At 39.7% G+C, this 7740-nt stretch overlaps 1 long non-coding RNA gene across 1 annotated transcript; it reads right to left on the minus strand.

The window, feature by feature from the left end:
* Positions 1-4014: 4014 nt before the first annotated feature.
* Positions 4015-6351, minus strand: LOC311368057. Its single transcript, XR_014639863.1, has 3 exons — positions 6185-6351; positions 5291-5353; positions 4015-4326 (listed from the first exon to the last, which is right to left on the minus strand). It is a non-coding gene; the product is annotated as an uncharacterized lncRNA (long non-coding RNA).
* Between the last annotated feature and the right edge of the window lie 1389 nt (positions 6352-7740).

A 7740-nucleotide genomic window follows, 5' to 3' on the forward strand; every position in this document is an offset into this window, starting at 1 on the left:
GGGAATAAACTATGCATACGAAAATGGGGAATTTATAATTGTGATGAAGGGTGGAATTGAATGATTATAACTATTGCCACAAATACTGTCAATATGCAACAACAATATTAATGTTGGACATGCAGTCTCAGAGGGCGGGTGACGGCATTGTCAACAATCTCTAGCCGCACATGGACTGCATGTCCTAAAAGAGGCAGGGTAGTTTGTCACACCTCACTGAGAACAGCGCTGGAGCTGTCTGTGCAAAGTGTCGATTTCCAGCGACTTCACACCACGACGACTTCCTGGCAGGAGGAAAACACTGTGAGACACAAAACAGCAATCGTGTTTGGAGTTAGAAGAGAATTCATAGAACCGAGAGCCTCTGAAGGGTTTCTACTAAATACTTTTAGAATGCTACATCTAATCTTAATGAGCCGCAATTCATCAGAATACTGTGAATAATTAAGGATTCAATTGAGAGAAAATCTTTTCAAATGAAAGCAAAAAGAGGTGGAACCAGTGGGGATGGATCCCACTTGACGATGTTCAACATGAGGCCCAGAAGCCTGTTACACCATGGGGACGACGAGAGGGGGGAGAGGAAGAGTGCAGAACAATATCTTCTTCAAGGCTATGCTAGCTTTCGCTACACCAAAGGCATTCATCAAAGATATTGAAAACATGCCCGCAGCTCTTCTAAGGCACTGCTACCCCCCTCCTGCGTTCCCCTTCTCTCCTGTCACACCTTAATTTAATAAATCTCTCTCTCTCTCTCTCTCTCTCTCTCTCTCTCTCTCTCTCTCTCTCTCTCTCTCTCTCTCTCTCTCTCTCTCTCTCATCTCGATTCTCAATCACCTTACTCACTTACAGACCCTTTTCTTCTTTGGTTTCCTTTGCACCAAACTCTTCTGTCCTTCCTCTCCTTTGACCACACATCTCTGCCCGCTCTGTCCTGTAAAATCATACACACTTAAAAAGCCCACCACTTGCACCACCATGACACGGCTCTGACGTGCACCTAAGTCGCTTCTGATCAAAGCGTAAACAAAACACAAATATATCAACATCATCTATTGTTTACCTTGACTTTGTTGGGCCTGACTTTGCATTGGATCTTTCCCTTCCTGTCGGTCTCTCTGTCTCCTGCATCCTCCGCCCAGCGGGGCCTCTTTCGTTTAGCTGTGAGGCCCAGCGAGAGCAGCTGTCTCCTGCAGAGAGCTGAGCTCTGAGAGGAGAACAATGGCCAGCCAAATCGCCTCCACTAGTAAATAATTCATCTTGGGCCAGCTTCCAGATTTCTCTTGGAAAAACCATCCCTTTATTTGATTTCTGCTGCTCCATTTGATTTCAAAGCTGTGCATAGGTGTGTGTGTGTGGGTGTGTGGCGGGGGGTGGTTGAGAGTGGGTGGCTGTGTGTGTGTGGAGAACCGTTGATTGAGGCAGCCTCACCTGGCCCGAGTCAAACTGATTAGACTCTGGGGCTGGGTGAGGCTGCACAACTGTGGTGCATTGGAATTGGAATGCACACACACTGGCCATTACTACACACACACACACACACACACACACACACACACACACACACACACACACACACACACCACACATCAGTTCTGAAAGTAAGTGTATGTAAGTGCATCTAAGATATGAAGTACATAGACGATTATGTCATTATGATTACATAACGGAATGCTTGGAGGAGCTTGCGTGTGGGCTAATAGGACCGAGAAGGATGGAATGAGAGACTGCATATTGTGTTTTGGGGTGGAAAACAAGCAAGACTAGAGAGAATAGGTCGAGACGAACTGAAGCGAGGGAAAGCGAAACGCCGTCTCACCCAGAGCTGAGCTTGTCTGCCTCGCCTCAGATGTAACTCTCAAGTGTGATCTGGGAGACGGCGGCGATGATACCAGCTGATGTCGACCTTTACGGCTGTGCTGCGGGAGCCTTGGCTCACAGCGTGTTCAGCGGGGCGGCACAGGCCTGGCTCTAACACTGGCTCCAACGCCCGTGATCACGGCAAATAAAACATCGCCCGGTTCTAATTACGGTAACACTTTACAATAAGGTACACAGAAACGTAGGTAGTTACTGAGGAACGAATGAGTAACGAATGAGGAACGAATGAGGAACGAATGAGTAACGAATGATGAACGACGAAGTGACAGTTACTCAGTAACTACTGAGGAGTTACTGGTAAACAGACCAGGGGACTACTGAGGAACGAATGAGTAACGAATGAGGAACGAATGAGTAACGAATGATGAACGACGAAGTGACAGTTACTCAGTAACTACTGAGGAGTTACTGGTAAACAGACCAGGGGACTACTGTATTCGTTACTGAGTAACGAATGATGAACAACCAGGGGCCCTAAAGTGACAGTTACTCAGTAACTACTGAGGAGTTACTGGTAAATAGACCAGGGGACTACTGTATTCGTTACTGAGTAACGAATGATGAACAACCAGGGGCCCTAAAGTGACAGTTACTCAGTAACTACTGAGGAGTTACTGGTAAACAGACTAGGGGATACTGTATTAATGAATCATTCTGTGAAATAGCAAACTGACCAATTGATTATGAAAGCAACTGAATTTTCCTGGGATTTCACAATTAGTTAATAAATTAACAAGGCACAGACGGGATGATTGTCATATTTTAATAAAGATATTCACAATACATACATTCATATTCACATTTAAGGTTTATTATGTGGCATTAGTAATGTTGAAGGCTTAAAAGCAATTGTCCACCACTGCAGGGCACGCTGAGGGCTGGCTTGGGTCCCACACTGGATCGACTGGTAGAGCTGGATCTGACTGATGAGTTGTTACTCTTTCGCGATCCATTCGTTCACCAGTAGTTAAGCTTTATGAATCATTTGTTTACCATTAGTGAAGCTTTTTGTGTACCTTCATGTAAAGTAATGCATCATACTGAGTTGTTACTCTTTCGCGAACCATTCGTTCACCAGTAGTTAAGCTTTATGAATCATTCGTTTACCAGTAGTGAAGCTTTTTGTGTACCTTCATGTAAAGTAATGCATCATACTGAGTTGTTACTCTTTCGCGAACCATTCGTTCACCAGTAGTTAAGCTTTATGAATCATTCGTTTACCAGTAGTGAAGCTTTTTGTGTACCTTCATGTAAAGTAATGCATCATACTGAGTTGTTACTCTTTCGCGAACCATTCGTTCACCAGTAGTTAAGCTTTATGAATCATTCGTTTACCAGTAGTGAAGCTTTTTGTGTACCTTCATGTAAAGTAATGCATCATACTGAGTTGTTACTCTTTCGCGAACCATTCGTTCACCAGTAGTTAAGCTTTATGAATCATTCGTTTACCAGTAGTGAAGCTTTTTGTGTACCTTCATGTAAAGTAATGCATCATACTGAGTTGTTACTCTTTCGCGAACCATTCGTTCACCAGTAGTTAAGCTTTATGAATCATTCGTTTACCAGTAGTGAAGCTTTTTGTGTACCTTCATGTAAAGTAATGCATCATACTGAGTTGTTACTCTTTCGCGAACCATTCGTTCACCAGTAGTTAAGCTTTATGAATCATTCGTTTACCAGTAGTGAAGCTTTTTGTGTACCTTCATGTAAAGTAATGCATCATACTGAGTTGTTACTCTTTCGCGAACCATTCGTTCACCAGTAGTTAAGCTTTATGAATCATTCGTTTACCAGTAGTGAAGCTTTTTGTGTACCTTCATGTAAAGTAATGCATCATACTGAGTTGTTACTCTTTCGCGAACCATTCGTTCACCAGTAGTTAAGCTTTATGAATCATTCGTTTACCAGTAGTGAAGCTTTTTGTGTACCTTCATGTAAAGTAATGCATCATACTGAGTTGTTACTCTTTCGCGAACCATTCGTTCACCAGTAGTTAAGCTTTATGAATCATTCGTTTACCAGTAGTGAAGCTTTTTGTGTACCTTCATGTAAAGTAATGCATCATACTGAGTTGTTACTCTTTCGCGAACCATTTGTTCACCAGTAGTTAAGCTTTTTGAACCATTCGTTTACCAGTAGTGAAGCACTTTCGGGTTAGTTATAAAACCCCAAACCACTGTTGATGACAATGAGGGATCTACAGCCACTTTAGTTAAAAATGTATACAACATAGGGAAATATATATACATATACTGCGCTCATGACACATAACATATAACATAATAACAGGATAATATAGAAAATATCAACAATTTAAAACACAAACAGAAACAAAAAAAGGCATTTTAAAATGTAACAAAAAAAGGCACTCTAAAAACAAAACAAAAACCAGCTCTCTTCATCTGACACGGCTGTAGCGATCCATCGCCTCTTCTGGGGTGAGGACTGAAACAAAGAAAATGATAAACATGTATTAACAGTAGTATTTTGTCAGGATGATGGTAGTGCAGTTGGTTAGGGGTTTACTAGTATTAATACTATTCTTGTATTAGGGTTATATAGTGGCAAGTTAGTTCTAAATTACATTCTAGAGTAATGAATGTACAGAGGTATAATAATAATAATTATTAAATTGTAATTTCCAGTAGTATCAAGAGTACTGTGAGTGTACTGTCTATTCAAGTAGTATTATCTGTACTCTTTAACAGTAGGTTATTATAAATCAAATGAGCACGACTAGAGAGTAAAGTGGGAGCACTGTATAGTTTAGACAAGTGGTAGAATAAGTGGATTATATTGTTTAGTGTTATTTGAAAGCCATGTTCCTGCTGTAGCTTCATCCATTATGCTGCTTTGAACAGTCATGTTCAGACGTGGCTTTGATATTATAAGCAGACTTGGGACCAGCTGACCACCTAGCTCGTTAAAGAAATGGGTAAGAATTGATCAATTAATCCAGCACCATGACCATAACCATAACCAAAAACTTTTTTATTTTCTACTTAGTAGACTAACTTAAAGTGGCTTAACTGACCTCAATCTAATTCATGTCATTGCTGTTCTAAGTTCCTTCCCATTCCCAAAGCACTTTCCGGTTACGATATCATGTAAAGGTAGATACTTGGTTACTGCAATGTTCAAGTACAAATGGAGTAAATATTACTAGCATCCTCTTGTCTTGGATCCCCTCTAGACACTAGCCTTCAACCAGTTAAGGTGAGCACCCTTATTTTAACATCATAAAACCAGGAAGTAGAAAAGAGGTTTAAAAATAACACTATTATAGTGTTTTCATAGTGACGTTCATCAGTTATTAATCATTATACTGTGTACAACTAAATTTCACAGTCACATGAATCTGAGTATATCTGTTAAGTATGCTTAACGTTTAAAATAAAAAATTAATTACCTGCTTCCTCTGCTGCAGTTTGGCTACTGCGCTGTTCGGATTGTTCCCGCTGACTCGATGGCGCTGTAACATTTTGGAGCACAGAAAGAATGGTTGGTGTAAGGGGCTCAAAACCTCATGAAGGATATTGATGAATGCATACAGAGTGACGTTTTTGTTCATTTGAAAATTGTATGGATACCTTAAAAACATATATATACAGTTAGTTAAGAAATAAGGGTTTTATTCACTTTGGGCAATGACATTATCCATTGTCTTTAATGTTATAATATGTAATAATAATATGTATGATCATATGTAATTTTGATTTAAGACAAATCATCATCAACTCATTTGTCATGGTTCCACATGCAGTCCATTGTGTAGAAGACATGTTTGAGAGATTCAGTTGTTAACATTACATACTGTAACTATGGACTAAAATGAAAAGAAAAAAAACAGGGAGAAAGGTATTACCGTAATAGCACTATAACAGTGTAATGTAGCAGTCTTCGGGTTTTTTAGTAGTTAAAAACAACTCCAAAAACTATTCAAAGACGTGGTAACTGGCGCTAACATAATAACTTTACAAGTCCAATTTCAAAGCTTGGACCACATTTTCATCGCATATCGCCTAATTTAACATTAGATAAGTGGTTGAACCGTCGGTCTTTTGACCTAGTTAAGAGTTAAACTTTTGTGTTTGACAGATAATTAAAATTTGCTTGCAACGTCGGCTATCTAGCCAGCTAGCAATCCATTGGTTAGTGACAAGGTTAGCTAGCAAGGCCAAAAAATACGTGATAGAACAGACGTGGTACAATGTCAAATTAGCTCATTTTAGGAAGCTAAGCAATGTGAGCGAATCATTACACTCTCAATTAATAATGAAATAACTTTAAAGCATGTACTTACATTCTAACATGGCTGTCTCTACATGTGGAAGCTCTTCCGTGGGCTGCCTTTTTCTCTTACTCTTTCGCTGAGTCTCCATTGTCAAGTCCTTCTGCACGACCTCCTTGCCCGTCGACGGAAGAGAGTGGGCGTGTCCGACGCATGGGGTAAAACGATCTGCGTATAACGTGCCCCCTACCCACTGTACACGTCCGTCGACGACAAGGGACGCTCCCGAATTGCATTGTGGGTCCGCATGTGCAAGACAGGAAGACGGTTTGATGTGAAGTTATCATGACCCTGCACGCTGAAGTACTCAGTCTTATTGAGGGAAGACAGACTTTTAAAAAGAAATTAAAATTGATAAAAATGGCTCCAAAAGAAGAAGTTACTTAAAGCCAAAATAAAATGCAAACTCTGCAAAAAGAGCATGAAAATGAAGGAAAACGCAAACGTTGACGGACTGCAGTGGTAAGTATTCTTTTTTGGTACGGTTTTTATCGATGACTTCCTTTGTTTACTGATATGTCATGTTATAAATTCAAGTTCAGTAACATTAATATTTATCATGAAGAAATGTGTTGTCTTCTGTAGGCAGTGCCGACGTAATAAACATAGAGGGAAAACGACGAGGAAGTCAGTGAGGTGCGGGTCACTTTTTGAGAGGAGCAAATTGTCCCTATTCAGCTGGATGAAATACATTTATAGGTAAGGTATGCAGTAGGGCTGTACGGTATGGACTACAATTTATATCACGGTATGATTTGAGGCATATACGGTAATGCCGTATTATATCACGGTATGTTCATTTTATCTTCTAATTTCTATATAAATGTTTCTGAAGGGGTATCATCATCACTACCATCATCCTGACAAAATACTACTGTTAATACATGTTTATCATTTTCTTTGTTTCAGTCCTCACCCCAGAAGAGGCGATGGATCGCTACAGCCGTGTCAGATGAAGAGAGCTGGTTTTTGTTTTGTTTTTAGAGTGCCTTTTTTTGTTACATTTTAAAATGCCTTTTTTTGTTTCTGTTTGTGTTTTAAATTGTTGATATTTTCTATATTATCCTGTTATTATGTTATATGTTATGTGTCATGAGCGCAGTATATGTATATATATTTCCCTATGTTGTATACATTTTTAACTAAAGTGGCTGTAGATCCCTCATTGTCATCAACAGTGGTTTGGGGTTTTATAACTAACCCGAAAGTGCTTCACTACTGGTAAACGAATGGTTCAAAAAGCTTAACTACTGGTGAACAAATGGTTCGCGAAAGAGTAACAACTCAGTATGATGCATTACTTTACATGAAGGTACACAAAAAGCTTCACTACTGGTAAACGAATGATTCATAAAGCTTAACTACTGGTGAACGAATGGTTCGCGAAAGAGTAACAACTCAGTATGATGCATTACTTTACATATAGGTACACAAAAAGCTTCACTACTGGTAAACGAATGATTCATAAAGCTTAACTACTGGTGAACGAATGGTTCGCGAAAGAGTAACAACTCAGTATGATGCATTACTTTACATGAAGGTACACAAAAAGCTTCACTACTGGTAAA

The sequence above is a fragment of the Micromesistius poutassou genome (assembly GCF_964030765.1).
Source record: "Micromesistius poutassou genome assembly, chromosome: 22".
Taxonomy (NCBI): Eukaryota; Metazoa; Chordata; class Actinopteri; order Gadiformes; family Gadidae; genus Micromesistius; species Micromesistius poutassou.